The 17,891-nt window shown below is 32.3% G+C and overlaps 1 protein-coding gene across 37 annotated transcripts in view; it reads left to right on the top strand.

Annotated features, from left to right (window-relative positions):
• Positions 1 to 17,891, top strand: part of MAP2 (microtubule associated protein 2) — a 352,478-nt gene that overhangs the window by 186,001 nt on the left and 148,586 nt on the right. For 3 of the 37 annotated variants that reach the window (XM_074298834.1, XM_074298839.1, XM_074298840.1), the window contains one exon: positions 15,069 to 15,198. The exons of 32 other annotated variants lie outside the window; for them this stretch is intronic. The gene's annotated coding sequence lies outside the window, so the exon portion shown is untranslated. The remainder of the gene's footprint in view (positions 1 to 15,068; positions 15,199 to 17,891) is intronic. 2 more of the 37 variants (XM_074298863.1, XM_074298836.1) reach the window with 1 other exon arrangement.

The following is a 17,891-nucleotide window of genomic DNA, read 5'->3' as shown; positions in this document are numbered from 1 at the left end:
GAGAATAATTTTATGCATTTAATTAGATTACAAAATGCATTATTTATTTGAATGAATTCAGTTAATTGAGTCTATCAAAATTGGCCTGTCAGTATGGTAGTAGTGAAGTAGAATTCTAGTAATAAAAAAACTGAAGTGTCAAAGTTAAAGAATTACTGATTAGGGAAAATTAAATATTAGAAGTGAGTTAAGGATCATAAAATTCACTTTGACTTCAATGTTGCAGGAGATATTTGAATATAATTGAAGGCAAAAATTTCCCATTAGAAATCTAATTTTAATAACTATGAATATGGATATACCTTTCTTAAAATAGAAAATAACCAAACATATAGCTAAATATACAGTGTAGCTGATGAAATCACATTTAATTAAGGACTTAAAACTCAGATGGTTTCTAGTCATAATCTTTTTCTCATCACGCAGATATTTAAATATTTCTATAGAATAGGTCATAAACCTTGGTAAAATCTTAGTACATTTGATGATATTATAAGTTTTATAGACCCTCAGTTTCAGAGGAATGTGAATAAAATATTACATTTTTAATGGCCACTGCTAAAAAGGAAAGGAAATTAAACTGCCAGTAAATAATAACGCAACTATGACTTGCCTTTTTAATGGCAACCAAAACCAAAATCAAAGCATACACACACACACACACACACACACACAAACACACACACACACACACACACACATACACACACACACACAAAAAAAAAAAAAAAATCACTGGCTGGTTTGACTCCTAAACCACTCATATCTGTCCAGGTACTAAGGAGGTGGGTTAGATGAAGTAGGATAATATTTGTGAAAAGTTAGAGCAAAAGAAAGAGATGCTGATTCATCATGGCACCATTTATCTTGAAAATACCTCTTAACAAAGAGCGAGTAGGTCAGTATCATTTTGCAATTATATAGCACATTAATATTACAAAACATTTTACCCATACAAGTGCTGTATAATAAATAGTTAGGACAGTTCATTTCTTCCCATACAATTTTAAGACTTTTAAACTATCAATCAAGAAATATTATTAGGCATCCACTGTGCGACAAGTACACATTAAACTATAAGGATACAAATAAAGTGAATGAAACAATTTCTCTTCACAATAAGATTACATACTAATGAGCAAGACAAATACTTTTAAAAAGATTTATTCCAGCATAAATATAAATATATACTAAGTTAAAATATACCCCAAATAATTAAATGCAAGGCAGTTTAGGAAAGGACATGTGTAGCTGGGGACATCAGGAAGAGTTTTCTGCAGAATATGGAGGTCAAACTCTGCCTTAAAGGAAGAGAGGAGGGTGAGCTAGGCTTGAGTTACTGGCAGTGCAATAGCATGGACATGGTCTACAGAGTGTCTTCAGCTAGAATAGAGTTTAGCCAATTTGGCCAGATTGCAGAATGTGGGAGGATTTTGTTCCCATTAACCTCTAATGACAAATTAGCAGTCATTTTATTCCAAAAGAATAGAGATAGAGAATGTTACTGTTGTATCGCTGAAATAGGAAACATCCCACTGAAGTAACTCTTTGTGCCAAAATAAGTCAACATCTTCCATAGTCTCAGAAAGTGGTCTGATCATTGAAAAGTTAAGTGACTTACACAAAGTTGCATAGCTAGTATGTCTTAAAGGTAGGACTGAACCTAGACCTTATCTCTGAGGCCAGCTCTCTATTTTCAAAACCAAGTTTTTCTTTTTTTCTTTTCATTGCAAACTCTCTACCAAACTAAGAAGCTATAATTGTTGAAATTTTCCTTTACAAGGGACCCATTTTTCTTTGCTACATATGAAAGAATGTATGAGCTATTGCCTTGCTAATGTAACATATTCTCCTTTCAATAACAAAGCCTAGTGAAATAACCTATGTACCTGAAAAGGGGATCTAGAAATGATACTTCAGGAGAACTACTACCTTGGTTATTATCAAAATAAAGAGTGGAGGAGAAGTGTTGAGCCATCATAAAAAGATGCAGAAATTAAATTGTTTGCAAATTATGGAATCTTAGACTGTCTTCAGTTACAGAATAAATCAGAATTACATTGTTAAGCATTCAGTTTAAAAGAATTATCTACAATGCAGATCTTCTGAGTAATACTGAACTGCCTCAATCTTCTTTAGCTGATCATAGAGCCTTGGAGATTTTATAAATATATATATATATATATATAATATATATGTATACATACACATATATACATACATATGTATGTATGTGTATATATGTATATATACATACATATGTATGTATGTATATATACATATATACACATACATACATACAAACACACGCACACACACACACACACACACAGAGTATGTTGAAATTCTTTCCTTAAATGGCATGCTCCTGGTTTTTGCTCTTGCACTTGGCTCAGTGTTTTATTTCTTACCCATTTACTCTTAGACCTTCATTTTTCTGTATCACTTGTCTAAAGAAGGATAAATGGAAATAATTTTACTGATACTTTGCCTTTGTGAAAAATAACATGACCCAGTAGACAGAGAGAAGCCTTTGAAGCCAGGAAGACCTTTTATTTCCTAAATACCTGTAAAACAGTTTTCAATATTTATTTCAGTAAGACTTTGTATTCCAGATTTTTCTCCCTTCCTCCCTTACTTCCCATGTCCCTAAGACAGCAAGCAATCTGAGATAGGTTAAATATATGTAATACTTTTAAATGTATCTTCTTATTTGAAGACTAGCTTTAAAGTCTCACTTTTGATACATATTAGGCCAATCATTTAACGAATCAGTGCTCTAAAGAGCTCACTAAGACGATTTTGATAGAGAGAATTTTGTAATGGAAGATCTAAAATTACAAATCCATTTCCAAGCCATGTCTTGCCCTATATAGTGGTGTCTCTGAGCAGTCTATCTGCCCCGTATGATGAAAGCAGAAAGGTTTATATGCCAGTCTTCTAGAAATAAAAGGAGAGAAATGAGATGGGAACTATTTTTTGCTCAGGAAAAACTCTAGAAGAGTCTAAATAGTAATACAGAAAATAATCCAGAAACACCAAGCATAATACCACCAGAATAAGCATGGTGAATTAGTCCAGATAGGGTGAAGGGCATCAGGGCCAGAAAAGTCAAGGATGCACATTAATTTGACTGATTGAACTTTTTCATCAGATATTTGTAATGACAACTAGAGTACATGGACTTCTGGTGAGACAATCACCAGGAATTGTAATTGAACCATCAATGTATTCTGAAAAGAGCTCGCTTTCCTACTTCAGAATTCCAAGTTCACTCCCAGATTATCAAAAAGACTCCTGATTGATAGATATAGGGAATAAATGAGCTCTACTAAACAGATATTATGGGTTTTTTCCTGAATACTTAGAAAAGAGATTATTCTAATAACATATTTCACTCATATAATTTACATTGCCGATAAAATTGCCTTTTCCCCCTATTGTTCTCACATCATAATTTTTCAATAATAATGTTAATCTAGATTTTGCTAAGCAATTGACTCAAGATAAACTTATAATGTCCCCTACTCTTATGATGATTAGGATTTTAGTCATTTTGGTGGCCAGGGCATCTATGGACCCATGCTTGATTTTTAAGAATTCTTCATACATTAACTTGGGATTTATTTACAAATCAGCCCCAAATTATTGGGAAGTAAATTTTCTTTTGCAGCTGTTTTTCATAATCTACATATAGATTATATTTCATTTATATTTCCTTGCAAAGAAAGATATTATGTCATTGCCAGAAATGTTTAAAGTTGATTCCCTCTTTTAGTCTCAATTCCAACCATAGCTTATGACTCAATCAAATTTCCATTATTTCAACATAGGAAAAAGGTGACTTACATACACAAACTATTTAATATTCTTCATGGAAGGGGGCATTAAGGGAAAGTAAATTGAAGTTCATTATTTATAAAGAGAAATTATGTAATTTATTTCTGAAATGTGAAGACTTTGAAAGTCAATCCACTATAAATGTGGGCTCCTGAGATTTTGAGTATGTTAGTCCTTTCCCTTGTGGCTTTAATGATTCATCAAGTATGTAAAGGGGAAAGGTGTTGATTTATTCTAGTTTCCTTCATCAGTGATTATATTCTCTGCCACAAATTATTTCTGGCTGGAACCAAAGGTAGTGACTGTCCAGGCTCTATTTTCCCATTCAATACCCACTGGAATAATAGAGGAAATTACAGTCTGCAGCTAGTCAATTCATTGAATCTGTTTTGAAGGGGCCTCACTAAAAATTTTTAAAACAATACACCAGGAGAAAACCCTTAATTTTTTTCCCAAAGGAGCATCAAAACAAATTTAAAATCTGAATCCATCCTTATAATGACTTAACTGCTTATATTACTTTCTTTTTTTATTTTTAAAACATATGCATGGATAATTTTTTCAATATTGACCCTTGCATAGCCTTGTGTTTTAGATTTTCCCCCTTCTTTCCCCTATCACCTCCCCTAGATGGCAAGCAATCCAATATCATATTTCTTTTTTTCTTTTTTTCTTGAAAATGTATTTTGTTATGATTATATAGCTTGTAAAGATTTTATTTAAATTTCCAACATTAAATGTGTATCTATTTCATGTTACATTCAAATAATGAGAGCCAATGAGAATTCAGTGTTAATCCCACAAACAAAATTAGAAATGTTGTAGCATAATATTAAAATATTCTTTTTTTTTTATCATGCTACTTTTTCAGAGCTGAGTATTGTTTAGAAATTTTCTTTATCAGGGCATTAATATAACCTGATGGCCTGAGTGAGTTTATTAACCAAATATATGTATGAATGCTTCAATCAATCTGGGCTTCCTTTGTACACTGCTTGCTTATTTTTTAGTTTCATGTAGTTGAGAAAATGGAAATAAGCTTTATCTTATCTTCTGCTTAAAACCTTTCTATCAACTGGGTCAGGTTGTTTATTTTATCAGTATAATCCACAGAAGAAGACAAATCAACATAGAAAAAAGTAGGTTGAGGCTTTCTAATTTTGGAAAAAAAAAAAAAAAGTTGCCTTTTTTTTTTTTGGTAAAATTGCAATCTTATATGAAGGTGACCACTAAAACAATAAGCTCTGAAATGTCCTCCCAATCAGGACAGTTTGTTGACAACTATTTATGAGTCTACACTTGATAATATTTGCTCTTTGAGGTCAGGAATTGTTTTTTGTTTTGTTTTTACTTTACTTTGTAGCTTTAGCATTTAGCACAGAGCCTGGCGTATTGATGATAAGCGATTAATAAATGTTTGTTGATGATGATGATGTAAGAAATGATCAGCAGGATGATTTTAGAGAGGGCTGAAGAGACTTACATGAACTGATGCTAAGTAAAGTGAGAAGAACCAGAAGAACATAGTTCACTGCAACAAGATTATGTGATAATCAGTTATGTAATAATCAACTGTTATGGGTGTGGCTCTTTAACAACTAGGTCAATCAGGCCATCTCCAATGGTTTTGTGATGAAGAGAGTCATTTATAGAAGAATTGCATGTGTTTAACTTATTTTGAATTACTTGCCATGTAGGGGAAGGAATGGGGGGAAGAAATGAAAAACAAAATTGGAACACAAAGTTTTTTAGGGGGATGAATGTTGAAAATTATCAATGTATATGTTTTGAAAACAACAAGTTTTTTTTTTTTTTAAATGATGATGATGTACATTCAAGATTAGCTGAGCTAAATGGGGGAAAACTAAACCCCTAATTGTTCACCAGGTAATGAATTCTTTTAAGCCACAATTACAACTCACAATGTGCTATATTTTAAGAAATGGAGATTTTGTCATCTGTTTTGGTAGCCCGAGATCCACAACAATGAAATTTCTGGTCTTTGAACATCAAAATGTAAGAAAATCCTAGGTGTTTTTCTTTAAATTAATATCAGCAGAAATCACAAAGTAAGGAAAGTTCTAATGAGCCATGTAAGATTCAACCATATTACACCACTTTCATTTTAATTTTTTTAGACTTTCCAAAACTATAAGTACAACCATTCATATTCTAAAGTTGTCAGAAAGGCTGACTCCTTTAAAAAATTTTAGAGTAAAAGATTGGTCAGTTATTTCATAATAGCAACTTACCTTTGTAGATGGCATTTGAAGAATCTCAAATAGCATGTAACTCTGTGAGTAGGTAAGGCAAGTATGATTGTCTCCACTTTCCAGATGAGGAAGCTGAAGGTAAAAAATATCAAGTCATTTTACCCTGATTACACATATTCTAATGTCAAAGATAGAGTTTGAACTCAGGGCTCTTGAATCCAACTCCATACTACTTTACTGAACTATTTGAGAAGGGAAATTATGCTAAGAAATTAACTTTGCCCTTCCCACAGGACTGTTGGGAAATTATCTGCCTTTCTCTTCAGAGAAGAATGAATTTCTCTTCCTAATTGTTTCTCCAAGAACCTTGTAAAATAAAGCACATAATTTATAGCGTGATAGGTAAAACATGTAGGGCAAAACATGCTAAGAAGGGGATTGCTAAAATCCCACAATAAACATCACAATAAAGAACATTTGAATGTTAACTTTAATGTAATCAAAGACCTGTATAAAAAGTGTAAATTCTGCAATAAAATTTGCTATTGCATTTGAATATAATAAACTAAAATTTTATTATGTTACTATTGATATTCTTCAAGATTTAAATTAATTACTGAGGAGATGTAACATTATATGCTAGTGTTTCATTGGAGTTCAGCTGTTTAGGATACACATTAGCTCATACTATATTATCATAGCTCTGTCCTGTTAGTATTTGCTTTAACCAATTGGCAGGGACAAGGAATAGTCCTTTTGACACTGAGAAGGAACTGAGATAGTTATAGCTTTGTAGCCCCTTTTCTGGCCACAAATGAGGTGCTGAAGTTTCAAAGTGGCATGCTGAAAAGCTTCTTTTGTTATTGGAGTACAAGAAGTTCCTAATACAAGTCACTCCATATATTTCATAAGAGAAGGAAAATTTGTTTCAAAGTGGTGTATTTGTTTGGGTTGAGCAGTTATTAGCAAGTTGAATTCATAGATGTGGCAGGCTAGAAAAGTCAGATTATTGACTAGTTCATCCATCTCAGGTTATTAAATCAGTGATTCAAAATTAGGGCAGTCTGAGTGAGAAACCACTGAAAACTTCAAACACAAACCCTAAATATCCTTAAATAAATAGAGTCAATAAAGCTTTAAGATAATATATCTTAAAATAGAAATAGTGGTGGGGTGGGTAGAAAAAAAGGAAGAAATTTACATGATAGTTTTGTTGAATATCTGAAAGAAACAGCAAGTTATGCTTAATTTATTTCAGTTTCATATACAATCATCTTTTTTGTTGTACTATGTTATGGAAATGCTTGTTTTATTCCACAAATATGGATCAATGTAGAAAAAATAAAAGGAGGGGGAAAAAGAGAATTTCAATCTAAGTCAGCTAGCCATTCCCAAAATAAAAGCATGACTTTGAGCAAAGCAGGATGAATTATACTTTTATTAATTATATTTTTTAAAATAGGCCCAGACCTTATATTTCAAGTCAGGGAATACAACTATTGGAGTCTTTTCATTTTGGTTTTGGCTACAATATTGGTATCTATTCATTAGAGAATCTACAATTTGACTGATTAGATTGAATTTTTCACTTTTCCAGTGGATAAAGGTTACATATTTAGGTATGAAAAGGATCTTAGAATTCTTCTAAGGAAATAAAACCAGGGATCAGAGAGACAAATGAAAACTTGAAGTTCTGAGGAGGCTTCTGTAATTTGGAAAAGTTACCTTTGTTGTCTAAGTACAGCCTGCAGCTCATAATATAAGTGAGAAATGGCATCTTCAGGTCTTTAATAGATTTTAAGTAGATTTCCATAAGAGAAGGGAAAACAATTTTGATACAAGGTAACACAGGTAGCAAGTATGATTCAAGCTGGGATTTGAACCTACATTCTCTACTGCAAGTTCAATGTCATGGTACTTTGCTCGTTTAGTGTAGACTTAACATTGTTCCTCATCCCAAAGATTACCTACAAAGATATATAGGATAATGAGTACAGAACATGAATAATTTTTCAGAATCAGAAATTAAATTCTTCAAAATAATTAGGTATCTTAAAATTCTAGAATGCAGAATTAATCAGACAGAGATGACATTATTGAGTTGGCAGAATGAGACTGATTCTGCTGAGATATTAGCATTCTCTGTTGTCCCAAAATGAAATTATCATGTTGAAATAATCATAGAATATTAAAACTCGACTTTCTGCATACCTAGATATATTAAATAAAGTGGGCCTGTTAAGTAAAAGAGAAATATTTAGTACATATCAATATTCACTCTCTATATATATTCAAATATTTATTTTCACAATCTCACCATACTTTGCCTACTTATTCTCATGTAGTCCTCATTTTTTCAATGATTCTTTATGGAGAAAAAAATCCCTTAAAATGAACTCAAATCCAATACCATTCATTGGTTTTAAGGCCCAGTGTCTAGGGACATCATCATCTCATTGGTGCATATCTGGAGATATCATCATGTGTGTCTTCTTTATAAAATCCCAGAGCATAAAAAAATTAGTCAGGATGTGTTCACATGTGCTGCTAACCAAACTAAGTGGAAATAGTTGTTAGTATTAAAATTTTATGTGTCCCTATGGTATCCAAAGATGAGTCTTCATTTTTGAAGCTTGCCCTATCATTTAAAGCATGGGGTTTCTAGATAGCAGCTGTCTTCTTTGATGCTCAAAAATCTGCTGATAAATTAATAAGTTTATTGCTTTGAATGTTTAGGGTCACTCTTTTTTTTTCTCTTAGCATCATCATCATTTCTTGTCAAAGAAAAGCACTCAGTCATTATCCAGAAAATATAGTACTGATTGGTACAATGACATGCCATCTTTGTTATTTTCCTTCTTGAGAAAAACAACATTTACATCCTCAGCTTTTGTTCATATATTGAGGAAACTATCAAAATGATGGACACACGATTTTATTTGGCTGATGGTACCATTAGAAGCTTAAGCTTATCAAAAAGCTGACAGACTGGAAGCCTGTTTTTTAATGATGTGCTTTTTTTTTCTTTTATGGGAAGAAAAAGAATCAGATACTAAGTAAACTTCTTTTAAGCAAGATTATCCAAAGCATTCACAGAATGTGGGTGGGTAAATTTGCTTACTTAACCAGCATGGTTACCATCTGTCTCTTCTTAAATTCCTTCCTTCCTAATCCTTTGTCATGTCTCTGAGAAAACTGTTGATATACTCTTTTGGGGGAGGAGGAGATGAGTAGAAATAGTGCAGCATATCAGAATGGTCACTTTATAATGGAAGAATTTATTTTGAGTATTCCAAACAAAATCCTCCAAGGAAAACCTGCCTTTCCAGGGAATTCTCCAGTTCTTCCATTAGCTAAAAAGTATTAGTAACCACTTTTATGTGATTCCAGAGTTGATATAGTTACAGCGTGTGCATATTAATAATAAGGAAATAGGTTGGAGAAAATATATGTAACCTCAAGCCAAAGTCACAAGCACCATCTTCTTGCCTACATAATGGAATGCGAACTTGCCAGGTAGGTGATGGTAGGAAAACGTGTGTGTGTGTGTGTGTGTGTGTGTGTGTGTGTGTGTGTGTGTGTGTTCCAGCTAATTGAAGATTTGTTTCAGTTAGCAATGAGATGTCACACACAATATAATGGAAAACTTACATCCTCTGTCATGAATGTGAACTCTAGTTTGTAATAATTTACCTATTGATTGAAAAAGAAGTGTCCTTTAGGGGAAATGGATAGCAGTCTGATTCAGGATACCACCATATGTGGAGCTACAGATTTTAGCTGGAAAGAAAGATGTGAGCAGCTTAAGTACAAGTTTTGTTCTTAACAAACAGCGTCTGTTTCATTATAGCTTCAGTCAGGTATTCTTAGTAGATGTTTAGACAGGCTGTGAGTCTGTGCTGCCTGTCCTTGACACAGAAATACTGTACAAATCCATGCCTTAATCTTTCCTAATCCACATAAGCTAATTTGGTCATTTGGCTATTGAATTAAGCAAGCCAAGTGACAAACAACTCATGTGCTTCTTGAATCTTCCAAATGAGTCATGACAGTGAGGAATAAGAGCATTTTATTGGCGGTCTTACAAAACCATGTCAATGTGTTTTTCGAATTGAAGTTTTCATTTGAAATATTAGGATAATTAGACATTTTTAAGAAAAGATTCTTTGATTATAATTTCTTTGTTTTAATTTTGGGTGATTTTTTTTTGTAAAGATTTCCACAAAATTATCTCTTTTATTTCACCCAAATAACCTCCACCCATTTGATGTTTTTAAAGAAAAAGTATCTGACATTTTTCTACGTTTGGTAGACCAGGCTGTCTAAAACACTATTCACATTCTTCTTGGTTGTGGGGAGAGAACTGTTAGATTCTTAAATTTCGTAAGCAAAAATAACAAGTAATTAAGCTGTTGTAAAAAGAAAATACTAGTAATTATAGTTTGCCAGACACTGTAGAAGGAGGCCAGAAAGCCAAAATGCTATAGTGTTGGCAAATTCTGAGTCTTTTTTTTTTCCAGACTGAAATAAACTCCTAGGGTAAAATGCCCTCTCCATGAAAATGCTTGGGAGAGACTTAAAACCTGAGATGTCATACCAGCTTTTTTTGTTACAGATTGGCAAATTCCCTTAGCAGATGATTACCTAAGGAGTAGAAATTGAAAATGTTTCTAAGAGTTTTTTTTTTCTCTCTACAATTATAGTGAAAGTAGGTGAGATAGAATAAGTGTATCTACAGGCTGTGAATAAATGAGAAAATAATAACAACTAATATTTCTATTGCACTGTGTGCACATTCTTTCATTTATCTCTCAATAACATTGGGAGGTAAGTGAGTAAATTGTCATTATTTTCATTTTACAGAGGAGAAGACAGAGAGAAGCTTGATCATGTGAAGTCTCTTTTAGCTCTAAATCTAAAACAACAAAATGTAATAATTAACATCTATATAACACTTGAAAAGGTTTACCAATTGTTTTACATACATCATCATATTTGAACTTTATAACAACCCTATGATACACTACTGTAGGAATTATAATATGACTTTTAACGAAGAGAAAACTGAATTTCAGAGTTCATAGGATCATACATTTTTAAAAAGTGTCCTTTAAACAGATAAATGTCAGGCGCAGAATTTAAACCCAGCTCTCTCTTGTAGCCAAATATGTGGGGTTTTTTCCCCTAATATACTGGTAGAAAAAAGTAATAACACTAATACTGTTATTAGTAATATCCCAGAGATTTTAAAACAACCACAAAAATTGGGGTGGGGGTATATGAGGAAATTGGCAATTCACATGAACTCTCCATTGGCCTATAGCCCAAAGAATGATAGGAGCAAAGGTTTGGAGCTGTCCAACTTCATCATTTTTCGGGCAAGGAAATTAAGCCCCAGAAAGTTGAACTAGAACACTTCTGAAAATAGATTTACTCAAAATTGGCCCTTGAGAAAAATCCTGCTCTGTTACTCAGTCCTAAAAATCTCACTTCAGTTAGAATCACAATTTAGAAAGCTACCATTTCAAAACTATACATGCTGACATAAGCATTTTATAAAACTCTTTGAAATGCAAGCGTTCTCTTTCATTCACTGTTTGAGGGGAAAGGAACTGAGAATTTTTCATCAGTATGACCACAATGATGCTTTGTGTTAGAAAGATGCAGAGAACCTTTGTTAGGATTCCTTTCCAGGTTTTAGTGTGTCATGTTAGTATTCTCTTCATCATCCAAAGGGGAACTCCCAGTTTGGGGCATCAAGGAATGACCAGATTGATTTGGTGTCACCTTTCAAAGTCTCTTGGTGTTCAAATGCAATTGCAAGGTACATTTAGTCCCTGATGAAGTGGAAACTACTTCAAACTTGGAGTTTACTTCTATGCTGATATAATAAGGCTAAAGGAAAAGAATGTCTGGCAGAATTACAACATTTTTATTTTGTTTTGTTTTCCAGCAAAAGGTCAGAATATTCATTTTCAGTGCTCATATGGAGAAAAAGAGAAGGAACTAAGAGAGGAAGGAGAAAGAAAGAAAGATAAAAAAAGGAAGGAAGAAAAAAAGATAGGAATAGTTTAAAGAAAGGAAGAGACAGAGTAACTTTGATTTGCACATCAAACTCAATCTGATTCTGGTGAATCACATAGTTCTATATCCCTATAGCAAGCTAGGTCCAATGGAACCCATCCCCTTATTTTGTATTTCATAATTTCATTTCCAACTGCCTTTTTTTCTGACTCTGCTTTTTCTAATATAATAAATACTTATGAGTCAGTTGTTTCTGAATAAATGAGTGCTATCTTTCCTGTTGGGTGCTGAGTAATTTCATAACTAAATTGCTTTTTTCAAAACAACAATAATAAGTAAAACCATTTCTTACTGACGATATACTGAAAAATAAGTAGAAGGTTAATCTTCTGTTAAAAGATGCCTCCTCTGTATACTTCTGGCAATCATGGTAATTGTGGCAGGATTTGCTATTGGCACATCCACATGGCACTCCTTCTAAAAAATTTGAATTAGCACTAAATGTGTTCTGAAGATATGGCCTTAAGGAGGAAGAAAATGTTCAGTTTTCAGCCAATTATAGTACAAACATATAAGAAAAACATATGTACATTTCCCTTTTGCTGACTTTAAGGTATATTACCCTATAGGTAGAAGGGAATATAGTTTATTTTTTCAGCCTATTTTCCTGTGATCCCTCTCCTTCATTTATAGACAATTTGGGATAAAATTATTCTGAAAGCTAAAAGACAGAATTAACGAGTAATGTAATAAATAAGTAAAATAATAAGTAATGATGGGTGGCTATAGAGATATAGTGGAAGATATTCCTATTTTGGGAGGAGAATGAAATTGATAATTTCTTCCAAAGCCCTTTCCAACATAAATATTCTATGATTCATTGATCCCCATATGGAAGATATGATTCCTAGTACTCAATACTGTGGATATTTTACAAGTAGCTTATCTGAAGTTATATGTTATAAACTAAGTGTCTGTCTCACTGGTACGTAGGACAGTTTAACAATTAGTTATTGGTTAGTTAATAAACTATATAAAGAATAATAGCCAACACTTTAAAAGTACTTTAACATTTACACAGTTTATATGCATTTTCATTTGAAGAGCAAAGTACTATAAAATAGAGCTATTTTCATTTTAGAGATAAATTAATTAAAACTCAAAGAGTTACCCATACTAACACATTTAGTAAATGTCAGAGGTTAGATTTAAACACACATATCACTGTCTTCAAGTTCAGCATTAGATCTACTATCTCAGGAAAGAATTAGGTTCTCTTTATTCTCACACTCCAATGCCCCTTTTTCCTCTGGAAGTATCTAGCTATCCCAATGTTAGTTTTTCTATCCTATTCAAAGAAGTTACTACACCAAATAAGTATTTTACCTATCTTATTCAAAAGGAGAATTTTTAAGCTAAATTTAAGCTAAATGTAATCAAATAGATTACTATTTCTTCTGTAGATCAAATGACACGATATATGCAAAGTACTTTGCAAAGCATATACATGACATATATATAAGAATATGCATATATTATTATATATGCTACTAAAACTTCATATATGTATTACTATATATATGTGTGTATATATAATGTTACATATTATATATACATATACTTATTTATTATAAATTTTCCCCAATTACATGTTTAAATATTTTTAGACTTTTTTTGTATTTTTAGTTTGGTATTCCAAATTCTATCCCTCCTTTCCCTCTCCCCTCCTTGAGATAGTAAACAACTAAATGTGTAATCATGTACAACATTTCCACATTAGTCATTTTATATAAGAAAACTGAAATAAAAGAAAAAATTAAAGAAAGTGAAAAATAGCATGCTTCACTCTATATTCAAACAATATCAGTTCTTTCTCTGAAGACAGGGACTATGATTTGTCATGGACCTTTGGATTTTTGTATTAGACCAAAAATCATTGTATTGTTGAAAAAAGCTAAGTCAGTCACTGTTCTTCATCATATAATATTGCTATTATTGTATACAACATTTTCTTTGTTCCGTTCATTTTCACTTTATATCAATTCATGTAAGTCTTCAAGTTTTTTTTTTTTTAAATCATCCTGCTTGCATGACTATTGTAAATAAAAACAAAAAAGATCTCATTTGTACATGGAAGAAACATGTCAAATGTTTCATTATGGAAAGGTTATATAACAAATATATGTAAAGGAAGTGAGGAGGTGATAGATTCCAAAGTAAGAATTTATATCCAGGGCAAGGATATAGGAATAATTGTATACTTGTTTGTAAATATACTTGGCCAAATATGCTATTTAAGCCAAAAGATGTAACCAAAACAAAAGCATTGAATATTATTGTGAAGGACAGTGAAATCAAAACTTTTGTTCTATCTTTGAACCAAGAAATGACATATCCACTCCTGCAATATTGCTCTACTGTTTCCTTTATCTCCGAAATAATACCATTGGAAGTAGAGTTAAAGTATATGGATTTGAATCCCAGCCTTGACACTTATTAACCATTCATCTGGAACAAGTGGATCTCTCTCTATAATTTCACGCTCTATAAAATGAGATTAGATGAGATTCCTTCCAACTCTAAATTCATGATCCTACTAGAGCTGTAAGCGGCATATAAAATAATTATCAGCATAGTCTTTTATAGAAAAGTTCATTAGCAAAATATAATAGAATTAATCTAAGAAGACAAAACATAATGAGAGATAGGGCTAGATTTTATGAAATCATGAAAATAAGATATTGTTTAAATCATTTTATTAGTCTTCCTGTTTTTAGCTTATGCCCAAGCCATCCTCCACAATCCTGTTATATTAGAGTAAAGCTCTGGTCATACATATGGTTCCCTTATTCAACAGGCTTTAAACTGTCATGTAAATTAAGTACAAACTTTTCATCCTGCTTCACATATTTTAATTAATATCATTCCAATCCTTTGGACAAGATGAGATATGTCCCTATTATTTAACATTTTGTTGTTCATTCATTTCAGTTGTGTGTGACTCTTCACGACCCCATTTGGCAGAGATACTGGAATGGTTTTCCATTTCCTTCTCCAGCTCAAGTGAGTCGAAGAGAGTGAAGTATCTTACCCATAGCCACTCTGATACTAAGTGTCTGAGGTCAGATTTTATCTCTATCTTTTGTTTTTCCACTTAGCAGATCTTAAAATCATGATTGAGAAAAACAACTTTCAATGAAAACAATCCATTTTATTTTTCACTATGATAACATAATTAAATCTTAAATGTATTTCTTACTTTTATTTGCATTAGCATCTATAAATTTCCCTCCTAGGTGATTTAACAGGCTTCTAATATACCAATGTAATTCTTTAATGTTTCTTAGATGATACTTTTTCTCATTCCTTTCCTTTGTCACTCCCCTAGTTCAGACCCTTATTCTTAACCTAGCATTCAAATTTCTCCATAAATTTGGCTCAGTCCTAATATCTGGTCTTATTTCACAGTAATCCCCTCCTGTATACTTTGCTTAAACCCACATGAATTGTTATCATCTTAATTATATCCAATTCTTATCTACCTTTTACACTTTTGGTGAAACTGTGTCCCATTCTTGAAATTCCTTCCCTTCCCTCTTACTTCAACTCCATTTCCACCTGTAGCTTTCCTACTTACCCATTCTTCATAGCCTTGTTCAGATAACACTTATTCCATAAATACTTCAGTTATAGTCCCCAACTCTGAAGCTGGAAGATGAGCCCAATGAGTACTTTATACTTAGTATATCCAAATATCATAAACCAATTTAAATTTATATCCCTTTTATCTTCACTTATTAGATTGTAAATTCCCTGAGGACAAAGATCAGTTCCATTTCCTTTATATCTTCTCTAAATTTATTGAATAGATAATCAATTAAACATTATTTATGATCATTAGACTTTATTGATCTAATTTCACTAAGGTTAATATTTATTTTTAATGATTGCTCATGTCGTAGGAAAAGTCGTGTATTACCTGGGATTTTGGTGGAAGTATATTTTTTCTTCCAGTTTTGTCCTAGAAAAGTAGTTGAAAATATTCCCACTTTGATAAAAATTAAAGTTAGAGTCTGTGACAAAATTTTATTTTTATGTTATTATTGAATTTCTAATTACCCTCCAAAAGACATTTATGTTTTTATACCAGCCCAGTTTCTTTCTTAGAACTCTTCAAATCATTGCTGGGAAGAATTATTCTGCCTCACCCTCCCTCCCACAGGATGAGCAATTAAAGCTACTTCAGAAGTAATAAGTAGATAGATAAAGGTCACATGTTTTCCTATTGTATGATAACCATATGTTTAGAACCCTGATATTTAAAGACTTCAGAAACCCATCACTGCCAGTTTAAATGCTTGAGACATATAGATGAGGATTAATACTTTTACCTATCCTTGAACAAATTTACCAATAAAGAAAAGAATAAGGCTTGTACTGCCTAATAAAGAAGATAAAGCTTAGACTGTTCTAAAAATAGCATTCAGGTGGCAATCACTGAGTGAACATCTTAGATAAAACTTGACTTTGGAATTCAGTAGTATTAAGATATGGGACCATCAAAATCTTTATAAATATCTGAGGGACACTAATTTTGTGCCAAAGAAGTGAATCACGCTATCCTATACTATGTTATACCTTCCCCCCAAACAGAAAATATCTACTTAGATAAGCACAAAATCACAAAATGGAAAGAGGCCCCAAAGGGGCTGGCCTATATCTCAGCATCATCCTCCAATCTCCTCTGATTTTTCCCTCCAATTTGCAAGAAGATTCTTTTACCCAGTCCTACCTCTCCACTTATATGATAGATGACATTTGATCATGCTTTACATTCCCACTATCATCTTCATTCATGTACAAGCATTTTTCTCCAAATTGGAAACATATCTTTCATATCCTTAAAAAACTTCATCTTATCCTGCCACCTCCTCAAATTATCGCATGTCACTTTGTATGTGTGTGTGTGTGTGTGTGTGTGTGTGTCCAACTCTTCCTGTTCCCCCATTTTCAGCTTAACTCTTCATCATATTTCACTTGGAATATTGTTTAAGCCTCCTAACTGGTTTTCTTACTTTTAGTTTGTCTTCCTTCTAATGAATCTTGTATATAACTTCCTAAAGTACAGCTCTCACCTTACAACTCCCATTCTCAAGAATCTTCAGTAACCCAATATTACTTATAATATTATGTTATATATAAAATTACATATGAAAACTTAAAAACTCCTCATCATAGATTTTTAAAATCCTGCAATGGCTATCTTAAGGAGAAACCTGAACCTTTTTGCAGTGTTGGTCTAAATGATATTCAAATTTGGCATTTCATCTCATGCTTCATGGGACCATTGTGAAAGTTTGTTCCCATATCTGCATTCCTTCCCCACTTCTATCTCTTAAAATCCTTAGCTTTTTTCAATAACTTGCTCCCTAATAGAAAATTTTTTCTGATTTCCCTTTGTATTTTCTTATTTTATATTTACTTATTAACATATTTATCTTGTTTTTCCTTATGCCCCACTAAAATAATATGTTTTTTTCTTCACACTAACTCACACATAATAGGTATGTAATAAATGCACATTGGTTAGACTTAACAGGAGGAAGCTCCTCTCTTACAAATTCAACAAGGGGTTATGTGACCTTCCTTTAAACCAGGAATTCTTGGTCTGGGGTCCACTGAGATCAAGGGATCATCCATGAATAGATTTTAAAGTATCCATTAGTTTGGGTGGGAAAAGTTATGTTTATTTCCACTAACTTTTAGTTAAATAACATATTGTATTTTATACACTTATATGCATTTTGAGAACAA

The sequence above is a fragment of the Sminthopsis crassicaudata genome, chromosome 3, assembly GCF_048593235.1.
Source record: "Sminthopsis crassicaudata isolate SCR6 chromosome 3, ASM4859323v1, whole genome shotgun sequence".
NCBI classification, from domain to species: domain Eukaryota; kingdom Metazoa; phylum Chordata; class Mammalia; order Dasyuromorphia; family Dasyuridae; genus Sminthopsis; species Sminthopsis crassicaudata.
Note: the sequence above shows the minus strand (reverse complement) of the source record. Positions and strands in the feature narration are given on the sequence as shown.